The following is a 20,000-nucleotide window of genomic DNA, read 5'->3' on the forward strand; positions in this document are numbered from 1 at the left end:
ACTCTTTTTTTGAATCGATTTAGCAAATGAATCGCATGCAATGCTAAATAACTTATGCCAAAAAATTTACAAAATCCTGTTATCTATCTGTTTGTCTGTCGGTCTGTCTATCTCTCTTTCTCTCTCTATCTATCAATTTATCTATCTCTGTCTGTCTATCTTTCAATCTGTCTGTCTGTCTGTCTATCTATCTATCTATCTATCTATCTATCTATCTATCTATCTATCTATCTATCTATCTGTATGTATGTTTCTCTGCCTGTCTATCCGTTTGACTATGTCTCTCTGCCTGTCTGTCACTCCCTGTATATATATATGTATATATATATATATATATATATATATATATATATATATATATATATATATATATATATATATATATATATATATATATATATATTTAGATAGATAGATAGATAGATAGATAGATAGATAGATAGATAGATAGATAGATAGATAGATATATGCTTATATGTGAGTGCATATTTGTCTAAATGAGTGTGTGAGTGCGTATACGTATATATGGATAACTATGTATGACAATTTGATAGTTAGTGATCTATTGGATAATCCGTTATCTTTTAATTCCTACTGGTAAGATGTACTTCTACAATTACTGTCATTTCTTACTGTATGTTTTTGCTGAAGTACGAACAATAATGGCTTCCTCTCCTCCTCTTTTTCTCAATCTCTGTCTTTTACTCACAAAAGTGGTTGCAAAGTCACCTGTGCATATCCGCCCACTTATCCTCCCACTTATAGTCATTGTAGCACGCCAATATATGAACGCATATGTACCTTGTTTCTCTCTCTCTCTCTCTCTCTCTATCTCTCTCTCTCTCTCTCTCTCTCTCTTTCTCTATCTATCTATCTATCTATCTATCTACCTACCTACCTACCTACCTACCTACCTACCTACCTACCTACCTACCTACCTACCCACCTGCCTACCTACCAGCAAATATAGACAAGCTAGTAACAACCTATTAAAAAGAATTAACAATGCAGGGATACAAATCGTCAGCGATTTAGCTATGGATGGCAGAACGGAGCCCTACGTCCCTCAAAAACCCCCCGAATTATGCTTAAGGACCATAAATCTAACTTTACTTTTTGACCTCCTAGTTAGATTGGTTTGTCCATTTAAGTCCGAAATAGGTATTATTAATTTTCAAAAATCATTGATACCCACTCTTTAGTGGCTGCGTCGAAATTGGTTGCCTGGTGGACGAGCCTGAAGGGAATGAGGACACAAACCTTCCTCTTTGGTAAAGCCCGCAATGGGATTTTTCAGGTTACACTTGCAATGGAAAGCGAGAGTGGTGAGGGAGCTGCTGTTCTGGAGTGAATTTACGAAAAGGTTGGTGAAAGTTGCGAAAATGGCAAGTGTGGATAGTACCACTCCCAGTGTAGACCTGTCAGTCGGTAAGAAGGAGTTGGAGAGGGCTCTTGTCCTTCGTACTCAGTGAGATCTCGGATGTTGGGGTTCCTTGTTTGTTCCTATAAGTCCTCTTGTATCAGGGGCTCCCATTCTTATCCATCTTCGCATTCAAATGGCACCGAGGTTGACCTTGCTTTTCATGCTTTGCGAATCGATAAAATAAATATTATTGGAGAACTTAATCCCCTTAAAACCACGAAATTGCTCGCAGTGTGTCAAAATTTGAAGCCTATATAAATAAGAACATACGAATAAGAATACTTACCGCACCAGAAAAAATGGTTAGAGACATTTCTTTCGACTGTACCGTTCTGCGTTCGAATACTGCAGTGGTCGACTTTGTCTTTCAATCTTTCGGGGTCGCTATCAGTTAGCGATATTGCTGGCCTTATGCCAAAATTTGAAAGCAATATAAAAAAGAATATTCATAATATAAAGAACTATAGATTCGTTCACACAGACCCACAATTACACATACATGCATTCGACTGCATCCTAGATACATCCGGCTTTTAAACCCATAATTAAAATAAAAAATAAAAAACGAGAAACAGAAAAGGTCGGGAAGAAACAATAATGAAAAGGCGTATGATTATGGAATACACCATAGAGCAAATGAGAAATTGAAAATATATTCCTAAAGAATAACCTTTTAGGTTAAATATTAATGTTAGAAAATAAATAGAAACACGTATTTTCAGAAATGACATGATGTGTCAGTTGTATGTCAGTAAACATGCAATTCAAAAACAGAAATAGAACAAAACGCACACAACTAAAAGTGTATTCACTCACCATATATATATATATTTATAATTTATTCATAGGTGGGTATGCACACGAGCGCACACACATAAATTTAAGTGTGTGCATGCATTTTGTGAATATGTATGCGTATATATATATATATATATATATATATATATATATATATATATATATATATGTATATATATATATATATATATATATATATATATATATATATATATATATATATATATATATATATATATATATATATATATATGTATATGTGTGTGTGTGTGTGTATGTGTGTGTATGTGCATTTGTGCATTTATGCATGCATAAATATGAATGTATGTATATATGCATCAATCTATCTATCTATCTATCTATCTATCTATCTATCTATCTATCTACCTACCTACCTACCTATCTATCTATCTCTCCATCTATCTATCCATATCTCTCTCTCTCTCTCTCTCTCTCTCTCTCTCTCTCACTCTCTCTCTCCATATATATATATGCATACATACATGCGTGCGTGCTCATCAGAAGAGATAAGCATTTGTATATATACATGCATACATAAATACATACATTCCTACATACATATATACATACATACATACATACATGCATACATACATATAAATATACACACATATATCCATGTATGTATGCATGAAAATATACATACATACAAACACACGTACTTACATATATGGATACGTATTACAAACTATATATATTTACATGCGCAAAGTATATAGATGCAGACGGAAGATTATATCTGTTTACAAATATATCCATATGTAGATGTGGAAATGTTTGTTCTTAATCAGGGATCTAACCTAACGAAATCTAAGTCTACATATATCAATACTATATCTAAAGGTGAAATCCGTCGAACCAAGAGAAGGGCAAAGTAAATTTACATATGAATGCCTGACAAGTCCGTTAATCAATAAATGGCTGCCAGGCAAAAAGGCTTTTACTCTAATGTATTCGTAAATGATGTGAGCGATGTCGGTTATATAAGCTCATGCTGAAGTAAGTAAAAAGCACTGATTATTGAAATATATGCACACACGCACAGATACACACACATACATACATACACACACACAGATAGATACACATACATACACACAAACACACAAACAAGCACGGACTAACACACATGTATATATATGTTTATGTATATGGCACCATCTTTCCATATACACACATATATACAAACACATATCAGACACACACATACTTATATATATATATATATATATATATATATATATATATATATATACAGAGAGAGAGAGAGAGAGAGAGAGAGAGAGAGAGAGAGAGAGAGGGGGAAAGAGAGAGAGGAGGGAGAGAGAGAGAGAGGGACGGAAGGAGAGGGAAGGAGAGTAAGAGAGAGAGAATGAGAGAGGGTGCTATATAGAGGTAGAAATAGATTGACATATACATTCATAAATATATGAATATATATATATATATATATATATATATATATATTATATATATATATATATATATATATATATATATATATATATATATGTATATATATATGTATATATATATATATATATATATATATATATATATATATATATATATATATATATATATATATATATATATATATGTGTGTGTGTGTGCGTGTGTATATATGTATGTCTATATATATATATATATATATATATATATATATATATATATATATATATATATATATATACACTTACTTGTGCTTATACGTTACAATGTATGTGTTTCTTAATGTTTTTATATGCGTTTTTTTAGGTTTCTTTTCCAGTTCCGCGTTAAATAATTCATATATTATTTTAAAGCAATTTGTATCACATTGCACACACACAGACATTCATGTATATATATATATATATATATATATATATATATTTATATAAAAACCCAGATATATTTAAGCATATATACACATATACATATATTATAAACATATATATTTATAGATGTATCTCTCTCTCTCTCTCTCTCTCTCTCTCTCTCTCTCTCTCTCTCTCTCTCTCTCTCTATATATATATATATATATATATATATATATATATATATATATATATATATAAATATATATATATATGTGTGTGTGTGTGTGTGTGTGTGTGTGTGTGTGTGTGTGTGTGTGTGATTCTGTGTATATACATATATATATGTATGAATATATATATATATGGATATATATATATATATATATACATATATGGATATACATAGAAATATGTAGAGATGCATATATATACATATTTATATATATATATATATATATATATATACACACATATATAAGTAAACATATATGTGTATGTATATTTGTTTGTCTTTGTGTGAGTGAGTGTGTGTTTCTCTATATGTGTGCGTGTGTGGGTGTGTGTGTGTGTTTGTGTGGGTGTGTGTTCTTCCATATTGACTCAGAAATGGGTAGCAAACAAGGTAGCAAAATTATATTTATTGGAAAAGTAGAAAATGGATGCGTGTATACAGTTATATGTTTATTACAAAACAAAGTACATAGACACACGTATTTTGTGTCCGCACGAAAATGCTTTTAAATTTATTTAGACCTGCATGCTTGAGTGCATGTATTTCTTAGTGCACTCGGGTGTGCCCGTGTCTACACGCTTGAACGTGTATGTGCGTTTGTATGATATGCGGATATATATTACAATGTAATATTTACTATATATATATTGATAAAATTTTACTGTATATAAATTTACTGTATATATTGATAAAATTGGCATCCAATTACATTTTGCAGATTGTTCTACAAATAAATTTTGCTATTCCTTTCTCTTATATTACACATCCTCACACAACATTTCATATAAAAGCAATATTGCCAGTTTCTCATATTGAAACGTGGTCATGCCTCAACAGTACCTTCAGGTGTTTTTCCTTGATCATTACGATTGTCTTACCAATTAACTCGAAGTAATCATATAATTGCATATAATATACAACTTTCATATACACGCAACGCTACATACATACATTCGTAAATAGATAGATACATGCATACGCATCCACACACACTTGTATTTCATTAAATATGAATATATTTTTAGTGCGATGAAACACTAAAAAATGTGACGGTAAAGTTGATGGGGTAGACTCGTCGGGTACCTCTCCCATACGGTCATATCCGAAACAACCGCCATTATGATTTCCAGTTAGATTCTCAAGAATGACCAACTGAAACCACAGATCTTAGGCAGCCATCCCATTTTTGGTCTACCCCAGTTCTATACCCAGTTGACGCATCATGCAAAGTCGTTGTGCGATCACTTCCCCCGGCATTCTAATAAGTTTTCCGGTACACCTGAGCTGTACGTTCTCAATGTAGAAAGGTACAGAGTCAAAATTGAGGGGATCCCTAGTCTCCGAACGACCCACTCTGCCGTGTGATTTTTTTCCCGAGACTCTTCAGAATTATCCTCATTTCGACCGATTCACGTTCATAATGATTTGAAATTTCACTTGTTGATTACACAATGAAACAAATCGTTCTTCACCTGTTTTACATGGTTGCCTGATGAATGTGGAACTGACATAAGGTATTGCGTAATGTAAAAGATTGTATCATGTTTATATCAAATTAACACGTCTTAATTAAACAACTGTAGCTATAATGTAAACCAATTCGTTTTTTCTTATTCTTTTACTCCACACTTACAGTTCCATTATTCATTAATATATTACAATAACTTTGGAGTTGCGGATTACCTAACAACAGAGTTATACTTCACTGATACCTTCTGCGCATGGGCAATGGATCACGTCACCGTCTTCTTTGCGTAATTTTGTTTCGCCAATGAGTGGTGTGCATCACAATAATCTGTCTCGACCAATTATGGATGCATTATAACCGTATATTTAAACATATACGCATACCCCCACACCATATTATATATATATATATATATATATATATATATATATATATATATATATATATATATATATATATATATAGATATATATATATATATATATATATATATATATATATATATATATATGTATGTATGTATATATATGTATGTATGTATGTATGTATGTATGTATGTATATGTATATAGATAGATAGATAGATAGATAGATAGATAGATAGATAGATAGTTAGGCGCATGATTGTGTACATGTTTAGACACGTACATAAATATATGTGAATTCACACTGATATGTGTATGCGCATGTCTATGTATTTGTGCGCGTGTATATAGAATTAGATAGGCCTTACCTAAGAACGTTAATCCAAGGGTTAAAGATCAGACCAACATCGATGTTAGTTAAGCTATTAATTCTACGTCATTGTTGTTGTTTTTTTCCGTTGTTATTTTAATTAATGTTTCTGATGGCTATTTCAACGAGGAATTAAAGCTGTCCATTATAAAAAATCTCAATGTTGCTAAAGATTAGACATTTCAGATGTATATCCATTGTTTCGAACTAATAATTAATTCTACGGGAGAATTTTGTTTTTAAACGGATATCAGGTGAAAAAAAAAATCAATGAATATGTACACACACACACACACACACACACACACACACACCCACACACACACACACACACACACACACACACACACACACACACTCACATTTAGATATTCAATACATATTCATGTCTATTCAGACGTATGTGCGTTTGTGTATAATATACATACATACATATATAAATACACACACACACATATATTTATGTATACATGTACACATTTCTATGTATATATATATATATATATATATATATATATATATATATATATATATATATATATATATATATATATATATATATATATATAGTCGTACATGGTACAAATGGGTGAGTGTATGCGAGTACATATATATATATGTGTGTGTGTGTGTGTGTTCATGTATATATATATATATATATATATATATATATATATATGTATATGTATGCGTATATATATATATATATATATATATATATATATACACATACAAATACATATAGACGCACACGTGTGAGGAAACCAATTGTGAAGTGTACGTGTTTGCATGTCACTGTTTCCGTTTAATGATGGAAGTGTGTTATTTTCTTGAACTTTCTATGATTTTTCGCGGCTTAGTGTGACATCCTGATTTGAATGATAACCATAATCTTCTACGAGATTCAACAAACGATAATTGCCATTTCCACACTTTTCAGATTTTCCTCGTACAAAAACGCCAAATATTTTATATCATAAGTAGAAAACTCGGTATAATTCATTGCAAGAAAACGTAATAAAAGAGAGAAGACAAGCGGATTATCGTTGAAAATTGGAATTTAATTCTAGAAGGGTTTGAAATATAAGAAGCCTGTGAAAATTTCTATCATCTCGCCGCGACCACTGACCTGTTTATCAAATATCTTCGTTTCGTAAATAGAATTCTAGGAGATAAGGAAATATCAAAATATAAACGTGAAGTGATGTTTGAGTATTCAGAGGGATAGAAGTGTTCCTATTTATAGAGATTACAGGATAGAATTAATTACTCCAGGTTATAAAATATACGTTAAAAATATTTTAATTAATCGATGTCTGAATGGAATACATCTATGAGCGTGTTGTGTGTGCGTGTGTATGTCTGCGCATATATATCATCTCTCTCTCTCTCTCTCTCTCTCTCTCTCTCTCTCTCTCTCTATATATATATATATATATATATATATATATATATATATATATTTCGTTATGCAATGTGGCCAATACCTGACGATTGTGCTAGGACATCAGACGTGTTAAAAATAGTACTCGGCATGATCTGAGTGCATGAAACTAATAGTAGCGTATAAAAATTTCCATTGTAGTTATTAAATATATATATATATATATATATATATATTTAGAGATAGAGAGAGATATGTGCGTGTATATGTGTATATGTGTTGTGTGTTGTTTGAGTGTGTGAGTGCATGAGTATGTACATGCATGCACGTATTTGTATGTGTGTAGATATATTCATGTATTGTATATGCATATGTGTGTATATTTCTGATGAAGGACTAACGCATGAAACGTTTTCTTTCAAACGTTTTACTAATAACACTTCTTTTAAAATTTGTTCTTTGTAATTTTTCTCGTTTTTCTTCATTCATCACAAATATTCACACATGCACACACTCACACACACACGCACAAACACACACAGGTATACGCAAGCACACACACAGAGACACATAAATAACTTTCGCTCAAAGTACTGCACAATAACAGGCAGCGATTCAAATTTTCAGAATTCTGCTGTAGAAATTATCTGAGATATTGATCCACAAATATTTGAAGAGAAGTGTATTGCAAGAATAGTTGTGGACATTTCAGTCCTACCTGAAATTTTATGAAAATACTTGATAGGTACATTGATATCCGAATATTCTCTTCCAAAATAAATATCAACTAAAATCATCCTGGATTCATTGACAAATTGTTTGTCAATAAATGCAATTTAAGAAAGAGAAAATAATTTCGTAATTTCAACGCATTTCTTTTATTGATGAATACATATATTTATGTATGTAAATGCTTGTTTGTATACATGTGTGAATGTATATATGTATGCATGCATGTGAATGTATGCATGTATGTATGCATGTGTATATGTATGTACGCATGTTGACATATATATATGTGTGTGTGTATGTATATATAAACAGCAAAAGAGAGAGAGAGAGAGTGTGTGTGTGTGTGTGTGTGTGTGTGTGTGTGTGTGTGTGTGTGTGTGAGTAAATGAGATCCAGTGATTCTCAATATAGAAAATATTTAGCGCTCAACTGGTTTGAACTTACACTTCGAGACCCTTACCGAGGACCAAGTCCACAGGGTATAGAGTGATTATAGCAGGAATCCAGGTGGGCAGCTATGGAAAATATGAGGACAATAAACGAATAAAGTAGCTCAATTTTGATATACAAAATTTATATATACATGTAGACGTGTAGTGAGAAAGAAGCCATAATTGCCTCCTCTAAGGGACGCAGACTTCACCTCCTATCCTTCGCCCCTACGATCTTTCCGACTAAAACCAACCCAACCCACTTAGTTGCAATAGTACACACCTTAGGTATCCCACCTAATTCAGTTCTACCATCTTTAAGGCGACTCACCGTAAAACTACCGATATGATCCCACATATCAACAATGACCCGTGACTCTCAATCCAACACTGGTACTAATATCTCCCGCTCTTCTTCACTTGTATCAGACCACTCGAACCTGGCCGTCTTAGCAATAAGGTCTATGCAAAAATATAGTCTACAAATGCCGAGAGGTAACACCACGCTCCCACCAAGCTAGAGTCTGCATAGGTGGCACTGTTGATTTCAAGCGCCGCTACCGAGCACACATGAAGTCATTCTCCAATAAAACATCTAAATTATCTATCTCTTTAGCAACTTATATACACAACCTCAAATCCCAAAGCGTTACCTATACCCTGTCCTGGTCCGCTGTCAGTAAGTTTCCCCCGTACAACACTAACCTAGGCGTTGGTAAACTATTTAAGGGAATCGCTCACCATTCTTTCCAATCGCATCTCCTCATTGCATAATAAATTTCCAGATGTAATCCTTTCCTGTTACCACAGATTCTACTTTTCTCATTTTGTTAAATCTACGTAATTCCCTAATTACGATTAACCTTAGGTTACAGCCTGGTCGAAGTAGCAACGTGTCCCTTCTACTTATACTACATTTTTTTTACTAAATATTCCTTCTTAAGACGCTGTGTATTTATAGTGAAAAATATTGTATGTGCTTTCACAATCTAAAGTCTATTTTTCAGCACATTGGCATAGAAAATTTTTTTGTCCTTATTTATAATTAGGTGTGTGTGTGTGTGCATGTGCGTGTATGAGTACATGTGTTTATGTGTATATATTCATGTATGTGTATGAGCGTATATATATGTATCTATATAATTTTCCTAAATTTTAGTTTTAGACTAATGTATATTGAATATATTTCCTAAAAATGCTCTGAAGCATTACCTGATGTTTTAATGGAGTGGAAGATATTTTAAATCAATTATTGATTTTGATTAACTGCATGAATTAAAACACATGTAAAAATCTATTTAGAATGTTGTTAACAATGCATAAAACATATTCGAATGTGGAGTAAGGACCCGTATCTTTCTCTCTCTTTTCTTACGTTCCCTCTCTCACTCTCTTCCTCTCTCTCTCTGTTCTGTCCGCTCTGTTTTCCAGTATATATATTTTGTGGCATCTCTCGCTTTTCACTCTGTCGATGTATATGCATTTAAAACTTTACAAAATTCGATGGGCTGTCATTAGTAGTATTTGGACAATGGACAATATACATAGGTGTTACCCATGGGAAATGACTATATTAATCTTCAGCACAGTTATATTCTATTTTTTATTACTATCTAAACAATGTTTCTCTTTTATAATGCTTTCGTTCTCTCTACACAGACACAGGTATACACACGCACATACATATATACATAATACGTGTATATGTGTGTATGTATGTATGTATGTATGTATGTATGTATGTATGTATGTATCTATCTATCTATCTATCTATCTATTTATCTATCTATCTATCTATCTATGTTTATATATTGAGGGTGATAAATTGAATATTAATTTCAATTTAAAACCAGAGGCTTAGCATATAAAAAATCTGAAAATACAGAAAAATTGTATAACATGCGTATAAGAAGGGATGACCACTAAGTGGACATCCGAATTTTTTCTAGAGAACATTATTTTCTCCATGGTTGGGTATTACATGCGTATAAGAAGAGATAACCACTTAGTGGACATGTGAATTTTTTCTAGAGAACATTATTTTCTTTGTGGTTGGGTCGATGATGACCTCTTTCTAGCATATCGGATGTCCACTTAGTGGTCATCCCTTCTTATAGGCATGTAATATCTATCTATCTATGGATAAATCTGGGTGTATGTGCGTCTATATGTATTTTGATAAATACACACGCACACGCACAAACACATATTGTCAACGTTTCTGCACAGTGAATTCTACTGACGTAGCATTGATCAAATCGAAGTTCAAGCAGACGACACTTCAATCAAGATATCGTGCAGTAGTTTCAAAAACAGTCTCACATATTTTCAGAGGCTTTTTTTTTTTAACTGCATCGCTAGGTCTTCGTTTATTTCTTTGTTTTTAAAAATTATGTTTTACCAATGCAACCAAATCAGAACTTGCTTGATATCATGATATTTCCATTTGTCAAAGAGAATTCGTGGAAATCTTAGAAAAAAAAAAAATGTTTGCCATGTTTTTTTGTCCTCATATTTTTGCTTTATGTCTTTATTTTTGTTTTCCTTAGCCATATTTTATTACTTGAACGCCACTTTTGAAATGGCGGCATCATTTAGAAATATTTTACACAGAAAACACTGCTGAAATTAAACAATAACTAGAGATATTCTCACTAATAACATACCACTATGATTATTTACCTCGCTAATACTCCTGGTTAGGTCCTTTCTCCTGTTTCGCCCCCTATTCTTACCATAACATAGACACACACACAAACATACACACGAACACACGCGCGCATACAAATACATGCACATAGGAAACTTCACAAACACATACAAACACTCATAATCGCACACAATCGTTCACAAACATGAACATATAAGACGAAGTGAACATAATATAAGAGAGAAACAAAAGGTATAACTATCTATTTAATTCCATCTTTAGATATATTCTGAATTAAAAGCAATAACATTGATCAAACCATGAAAACAATACGATTGCTTCTATATCAAAACAGAAAACAAAAACACAAAAACACACACATATTCATGTATATGTATATATAATTATGTGTTTGTATATGCATATATATATATATATATATATATATATATATATATATATATATATATATATATATATATATATTATTTTGTTTAAAAGAGTTCCAACACTGTCTGTTTTTTCTGTGTTATTTATATTCCTGCAGAACTAATGTGGGGTATAGAATATGGAATATACAATATATAATATAATATACAATATACAATATAAAATAAAATAAAATAAAAATGGATGGCACCATGAAAGAAAGTATTGAATGTAGATGAAATATTGAGTGTTCAATATAAAGGATCAAATATAAAATAATATATTCCTCTATAAACAATCATACAAAAAAACCACCTTTTTTATATTTATTTTTACTCGCATATATATATATATATATATATATATATATATATATATATATATATATATGTATGTATGTATGTTTATTTTTTTTTATTTATGCGCCCCTTTTAAAGCCTAACCAGGTTCATGGGCCGGGTTTCCGAATATCTATGACGTAATATATATATATATATATATATATATATATATATATTGTTGTTTCTGGTGAGAGTCATTCAGTTTTAATGCCGTATTAGTTAACACACTCACCGGTGTCATATAAGTATGCCTGTATATATTTAAACACATACACACACACACATATATACATACATACACACAGATATATACACACACAGATATATATATATATATATATGTATATATATATATATATATATATATATATATATATATATATATATATATATATATATATATATATATACATATATGTATGTGTGTATGTATAGATATACGATATTATGTATTAAATTCTGTATGATCGTTCGTAACTATATTCATATATGCGCACACAAACATTCGTAAATTCATTTCAGAAATACATACGTATATACAGACACACACACATATATAGATATATGCCGCGTATATATATGTATATAGATGCGGATAAGTATTCATGCTAGCAAACACTACTCTGCATGGTTCCTCATGCTGGCTCTCAAAAAAATAGAAAAAATACAAATTTATGTTTTATATTCGAATTCAGAAAATAATTGGAACATATCCGTCGTATATATCAGAAAACATGTACACATAGACATATGCCTGTATAGATATGTATGCATGTATGCATACACACACACACACGTATATATATATATATATATATATATATATATATATATATATATATATATATATATATATATATATATATATATATATATGAATGTATATGTATATATATATATATATATATATATATATATATATATATATATATATATAAATGAATGTATGCATTTATATATACAGCATTATATTCTCGTGACTGAGAGAAACGACATAATTTTCTTCATGATGGCTATTGTTTGCATCCCACCCACCCCATATCCTTCAACAGCATCACGAAACAACTTCAAAGCACTTAGAACAAAGTTTAACCATCGTGATGAATGCTTCATATTTTCTTGCGTTTGCATTTATAACCTCTCCCCCCCCCCCCGACACACACACAGGCACAGTCGTCAAAACACAGTCACTAAACATATACGTTCACATGTGCCACATTCATGCCGTTATAATCGCAGAAATACTCGCAAACACGCGCACAAAAAACTTTACATTCACCACTTCTCCAAATTTGGAATTGTTTTCTGAAATTCAATAACGTTCAATTTTCTTACGTAATCATTTGCGTTCTGTGTAAAGGGTATTCATATGTGGCGCAGACATCATCTTCGTAAACTCGTATATCACGTTAATCTGCATTTACTTTTGTGTATCTAAAATATAAGCAAAAACCGTTTTGTTCATATTTTAAACAATGAAATATTTAAAATGATTAACAGGATTTTTTTATGCAATACATACTGAATCGTGTTTGTATTTCTTCTCTCAGGAAAACAAACTAACCAGAGATTATATAAATCTAGGATGCATCTAAATGCACCACAGTCTGACGAAGTGTAGAAGGTCGAAACCTCGAAGTCAAGGTCATTTCTATTCTTGTAAAATTATAATACATATAATACATACATATGATTGATTTACCCGCCGGTTTTGCCGTATGTTGGTCCGATAACCAGCACTTTCTTTGTCAGCCTTAATGCCTATGTCGAATGTGATATTTGAGTTCCATCAACGATTTCCAAAGAAGTCGGCAAATAATTTAATCAAGAAGGGATTGTCTGCCCTATGATAGCTGATTAACGGGATACACAACGAGTACAGTTTGTTTCGTTTTATTGATCGCTCGTGCATTTAACAACATCCAGAATAAAAGATTTTGTCAAGACGATGAGGAGTTAATATGAATTTTGAAGTCTAAATCTATATGATATGAAGTGTGTAAATCATATAGACTTAATTATTTTGGAAAATAAAAACAATAATAAAAAATAAACACCGCTTGCAACATTTGAGAACTACATGCATAACTATATAATGTAATAACAGCCTTTGAATGTTCATGTTTTAACCAAAGACACACAGTATCACTGTTGTCAATGGAATCAAGCGTGGGGTGATGACGTACGCGATCAAAAGAAACACCACCGAATAAAAATATGTAATGTACTGTATTACTGGCAAGATAGCGAGCTGGCAAAATCGTTAGCACGCCGGTCAAAATGCTTAGTGGCTTTTCATCCGTCTTTAAGTTCTGACTTAAAATTCTGTAAAAGTCGACTTTGCCTTCCATGTTTTCGCGGCCGATAAAACAAGTACCAGTTCAGCAATGAGATCGAATTAATCGATTAACCCATCTCAAACTTGCTATCCTTGTTTCAAAATTTGAAACCAATATGTCGTATACATAGTAATTCATAGAACTTCTTTCTCCTTTTATTATTATTCTAACTATTCTTCATCATAAATTCGTAGAGCTATCATTCCGTACAGGCATTAGTCATAAACCAAGATTTATTGGTTCTTTAATAATTAATTTCGATGTGTCAGACATATTTCACTTTGTAAATAATGAGTTGTGCTTTGGCACAATCTTAATTACAATTTTAATAACTAAATTCTGCTACCGCCTTCTGGCACGAAACAAAGCGTCGGTGTTAGCAAATCTTGATTAGTGGTAAGAAGTAAAACAATAGGATCATTCCTCGTTCACAGTTGTCGAAAAGCATGTGGTATTACGAGAGAGGTATATATATTTTCTTTATAGATTTAACAAAATATCCGTATGTGGTTGCATCGTAAATGCGTTCATTCATAAGCAACGTTGTAAAACTGATTCCAATCTGCTGTTCCTATCGCTACAATCATTGGTTCCATTTCTCGGAAGTGACTGGTCACGTTCCACCTCCATTCAGGCATTTATGTGCCACTTGTGTGTCGCTGGTCTCTCCGTATAATAAGATTACCAAAGTGCAAGCAGGTAATGCACCACCCAAAGAAATTTAATCATTCAAGAGAGAAAGAGAGAGAGAACAAAGGATTTAATTTCTAATGTGCATGACACTGACTTCATTTGATGAAAAACTAAATTGGAATACACAAGTTTTAAAGTATATAATTAACTGACTTGTTATCGGAATTACCAGGGAATTATTAACGAAGCAAACTGTAGTTTGACTCAAAATTAACTGAGAATAAACAATGAAGATAACAGCGTTTTGGCGATAAAAATGATAAAGAATTAACAGAAAATTTAATGGAGAATTATCAGTAAAATTTAAGAGAGAATTAATAGTAAAGTTAACAGAAAATTCATAGTAAAATTAACAGGAAGTTTACAGTATAAATGACAGAAATTTGAGAGTAAAAGAGTAAATGAGAGAAATTTGAGAGTAAAAGAGTGAATTGATGTTAAAGCTGAAAAAAGAATTAGCTGTAAAATTAAGACAGAAGTAATTGAACAGTGGAAAGGATTAGTTAAGCTGATATCGAATGAGTGAACGATTAATGAAGAATAAATTAAGCGATGGTGTTGAGTGAAACGGTAGGGACGATGATGGTGGTGATGGTGGGGATGATGACGATGACGATTACGATGATGATGATGATGATGAAGACTGAGAGGGTTTGTAAGGATTATGATGATGATAATTATGACGATAATAATGACGATGACGAAGACAACGACTACGATGATGGTGATGGTGATGATGATGATGATGATGATGATGATGATGATGATGATGGCGATGATGATGGCGATGGCGATGATGATGATGATGACAACGATGATCTTGATGATGATGATGATTTTCATAACGATGACGACGACGAATATGATGATGACTAGGTTGATGACGCTGATGATTACTCGGCATTTTGTCCATCTTTACGTTAAAATGTTGCCGGGGGCGTATTAGCCTTTTATCCTTTCAGGTTCGATAAAATAAGCACCAGTTGAACGTTGGAGTCGATGTAAACGAATTTCCACAACCCTCATTAAATTGCTGGCCTTGTGCTAAATTTTGAAACTAATTAGTGAATGAAAAAAACTAAATTCGGGTTTGTTATAACGTATGACGTACGCAATATTCTTCAGTTTTTTTTTCGGATAGGGAGAAAAACAAAACTTTTCTGTTAATTATTATTTTCCCCCTCTCTCCACCTTACTCCTCCTCTTATGTAAATGGCATATGATTTCAATAAATAGGCCCCAGTTAAATTTAATTTTTCCTTATCCGTAAGAGGAGAGCACTAGGGACGATCCACTATTATATAACCTCATCGATTTACGAGAGAGAGAGATTTGACTGCTATTTCTGGTAGGTCGTACAATCTTGTAGTTTTTTGCATAGTTGCTCTGAAATGTATTCAGAAAAAAAAAAAAGAATGGAAATCTACAGGAATGTTCACTCGTAATCAAAATAAATCGCTAACTAATTAGCTTGTTGACAAATAAAAAAAATAAAAAAATTTAATCAACTAAATGTCGAAATGAGTAAAATATTTTTGTATAAAATCTGTCTTTTGTTCACATTTGGAATTAGGCTTATTGCTCGATGTAACGGCTGTAGATCTGTAGATGTACCAGACCTTGCACTTTGTTCCTCAGAAAGCGGTGTTAAACCAATTCCGAAGACAACTGACAGTTTCCTCTCGGGTTTCATTACATAAAATGTTTTCTTAGTAGATTCTCCACGATTTAATTGACTTGACATTTTAAACTTTATTTGGTGATATTGTATGAGAAACGTATATGCCCCTTTTACGTTCTATGTATACATAGCAATTTCAAAATGTGGTATTCGTTTCAACTGGAGTATTTTGTCGATGTTAATATTGCCTCTGACAAATACCAGCTGGCATTTGTGCGAAAATGAAGATAAATGGATTTGCACAGTGAGGTATAGGGGTGGAGGAGGGAGAAAGTGCAATACGGATTCACGTCGAAATATATAATGTTTCAATTCTCTCGCTTGATTCCTATAAGTTATCCGGTATTCTCCTGAATTATACTGAGTGAGATAATAACATTTGAAAATGAACGGTGGATACAAAAATAAATACAAGAAAAACTGATAAATGGAAGGGGAAAAAAAGCTCCAAATAACAAACACAAAGCTAGAATTTATTGTGATGGATTTACTAAAGTAACAATATGATCTTGAAAGGTTTCGGTGTGGCTGAATTTTACAACATTTTCCTCCAATCCGAATTTAATAGAATTTATTGCGACATGTTTAATGCAAGAAGAGTGTGTCGGCAGAAAATGGTACAGTGTGACGGTAAATGTCTTGGAGAATTTAGTTTTACCACTGCATTGATGATGACAAAGAAAGTTGAGCAGAGAATCTGCATCAAATTTTTCCAAAAGCTTGACGATACCTGCTCAGAGTCCTACGCAAAGTTGCAGAAAGTGTATGGAGAGATATGTACGAGCCGCACACAAGTGTACGAGTGGTTTAGACGTTTCCAAAATGACCGAAAAAATGTCGATAGTCACGAACGTTCTGGGAGACGTGCAACCATCCGAACTGAGTGGAATATAGCAAGTGTGTGCGAGAGGTGGTAAGGAGAAATCGTCGAATCACCATCCGTGAGTTATCAGAGGATGTGCAGATTAGTTACGGTTCGATTCAGTCCATTATCACTCAAGATTTGGGTATGAGATGCGTGTCTGCCATCTTGATTTGTATCTTTGGGGGCATTTGAAAGGCTTGGTGTATCGCGGAAAGATAAAAGACATAAATCGTTTGAAGGAACGCATCACCAACTCCTTTGCACACGTATCACCAGATGTGGTATTATGGGTTTACAATGAGTGGGGTTAATGTATTGCAATGTGTATTCAAAACAACGGTAACCATAATAGAGACTGTTAAATTAAAAACAAAAACTGTTCTTATAAACTGTTTCTTATAAAAAGATAAATTGTTCCTATGTATGGCGACTTTTGAATCACCCTGTATGTTAGTAGGTCCTATAGTCAAATTGTAAATGATTTGGGAGGCAGTTTGTTATACATTCGTTCGAAAGAGTTTATACGTTTGGCAAGCATGTGTAAGTTGGCGATACAGAACAACACTGAATAGTTAGAGCGTTTGTAATGATTTACTTTCTTAAGAAAAAAAAAAAAAAATAAATATTAAAAGTTCGGAGAACAGGTGTATTCACTTTCAGCAAACCCATTTGTAAACGGATTTCGAAGTCAATTTCTACAAAATTAGACAAGTTTTATGCACAAATGACGTAAGGAAAAACAAAATTAGTTGTTTGGGCAGGTGTTTATAATCCAGAAAAGAAATACATAAAAAATTCCTGCTTCACAATTCATGTAATAGTGTGGTCTGAGAATGAAGCATAACCAGTAAAACCAATTTTAAAATTCCGCTGATAATTCCTTCGCAATTAAGAAATCTGAAGAGACCAATTAATTCAACTGAATATATTTAAAAATCTTTAAAGTGATACGCTAAAAGTAATGATTCACTGCTAAGGTGCTCTCAAACTGATTATTATTATTGCTGTACTGATTGGTACCTGAGTATATTCGTAAACTTGTGGTTTCGTGTTCGATCTTGCTAAGCATGGAACCGGGTAATCGTGATTGCCAAGCGAACATCTTAAGCCTTCATATTCGGCAATTCTAAATATTTACGTATGTGTATGTATATACATGTACTTTTCTGTAAATTCATATAACTAAACACGTACTAGGAGTCTTGATGTGTTCCTGGCTTTGGGTAAAAAAAAAATGCAAGATGATTGATTAATTATGATTTTATTCAACCTGTTCCGCTCTCAGATTTACAAACGTATTCCAGCGATCCTTCAGTTTTCCTAAGCCTTGTGATAGAACTCAGAAGTTTGGACCTACAACCAGGACTTTTGTGATCCCCTTAAAGCCAAGAACTTTCTCATGTATATGGAAATGTCCAGCAACCCTCGTGTATATATATATATATATATATATATATATATATATATATATATATATGTATGTACGAGGGTTGCTGAAAATTCCCTGACTATAAAAGAAAATGCAGGAGGAGCAGTTAATTATAATTTTATTCAGCATGTTCTCCTCACAGATTCACACACTTATGTCATGGGTCCTTCAGTTTTCCTAAGTCCGGTAAAAAGTATTGGGAAGGCTGGGCCTCCAGCCAGACTTCTGTAGTAGCGATGAATTCTGAATCGTAGTGAAATTTCGTTCCCTTGGTATGTTTCTTCAGTTGTGGATAGAGGTGATAGTCGGAGAGGGCCAGTTAGGAGAGTTGTGTTTGTGTGTGTGTGTGTGTGTGTGTAAGCTGGATATAAGCTGTGTGTATAGGCAGACAGACAGATAGAGGAATAGACAAATAGATACACATATATCTTAGTGATGTATATATTACTGGAATGATACATACGCACAACATATATATCCTATCCTTTTATCAATAAGTATATATACATATCATATTTGCTAATATGCTAATATATATATACACACAT

The 20,000-nt window shown here is 32.4% G+C and overlaps 1 long non-coding RNA gene across 2 annotated transcripts in view; it reads right to left on the reverse strand.

The window, feature by feature from the left end:
- LOC128250563 (uncharacterized) overlaps positions 1-20,000 on the reverse strand; it is a 54,286-nt gene that overhangs the window by 21,074 nt on the left and 13,212 nt on the right. The window contains exons 2-3 of one of the 2 annotated variants that reach the window (XR_008266604.2): positions 13,781-13,879; positions 1,713-1,831 (exon numbers count right to left, since the gene is read on the reverse strand). This is a non-coding gene — a long non-coding RNA (uncharacterized LOC128250563). Of the gene's footprint in view, positions 1-1,712; positions 1,832-13,780; positions 13,880-20,000 lie in introns of those variants that run through there. The other variant, XR_016237991.1, reaches the window with a different exon arrangement.

This window comes from Octopus bimaculoides, chromosome 22 (genome assembly GCF_046866305.1).
Source record: "Octopus bimaculoides isolate indiv1 chromosome 22, ASM4686630v1, whole genome shotgun sequence".
In the NCBI taxonomy this organism is placed as follows: Eukaryota; Metazoa; Mollusca; class Cephalopoda; order Octopoda; family Octopodidae; genus Octopus; species Octopus bimaculoides.